This window comes from Penaeus monodon, chromosome 19 (genome assembly GCF_015228065.2).
Source record: "Penaeus monodon isolate SGIC_2016 chromosome 19, NSTDA_Pmon_1, whole genome shotgun sequence".
Taxonomy (NCBI): domain Eukaryota; kingdom Metazoa; phylum Arthropoda; class Malacostraca; order Decapoda; family Penaeidae; genus Penaeus; species Penaeus monodon.
In genome coordinates, this window is record NC_051404.1 from 3,450,651 (window position 1) to 3,451,503 (window position 853).

An 853-nucleotide genomic window follows, 5' to 3' on the forward strand; every position below is an offset into this window, starting at 1 on the left:
AAAAAGAATGCATGTGAAAAGTAATAGGATTATGGAAATACTATTTGATTTTGTTATTGTTTTTATTTTTTCTCAATTAAAAGTAACAGTTTGCTATAAGTTATTGCTGTTTATATGAATATTTCAATGTAGAATAGCAGATCTTTTGCATTGTTGTGAAGCAAGAAATTTGTTAAGAGAGAATACTTAATTTGTGTGTAAATCAAGTCAATATTTTTTAATAACCCGTTTATGGTGACATAATTTTCGAAGCGAATGTTTTGCTATGAAGAGCAAGAGAGGCTTAATTCTTGATTTGCATTTATAAATCTGCTTATCTTATGATATTGAACTCTCAGTAAGAGAGCTGATTTTATGTTCTCCCCATTGCCCATCTAATGATGGCATAGAGGGTTCAGGATCACTTATTCTATAGTCATAGCTGTAAATTCCATATTTTTGCATCTGTTAAAACTTAGTACATAAGTTAGTAGACTACCTGTTGCGAGAAGAAGGTTTCTTAACTGGATATCCCTTTTTTAAAGCATACTTGAATTTAACTTGTTAAGGAAAATGGTCATTAGTCTTGGCTTAGATGAGAAAGAACAATTCAATATCAGTACTTAGAAATCACAATAAACTAAGAAGGTTATGATGCTAAAGATAGATTAACTTTTTTTTTCTATTCATCCAAGATGATTATATTCTTTCTTAGAAGTAGTAGTAATTGTGAGTGATAACTAACATAATTTACTGTACATTGAAATATGTCACATGCACAGATCCTTGCTTGTAGTTTTTTCTGTTCTGTTTATATCCATGTGTGAATTCCAGTCATTTTAATCATTTATTTAATATTTGTCCAAGGCACGAA

General features: G+C 29.4%; 1 protein-coding gene across 14 annotated transcripts in view; it reads left to right on the forward strand.

Annotated features, from left to right (window-relative positions):
- Positions 1–853, forward strand: part of LOC119584976 (stromal interaction molecule homolog) — a 99,451-nt gene that overhangs the window by 76,567 nt on the left and 22,031 nt on the right. The window lies entirely within an intron of this gene.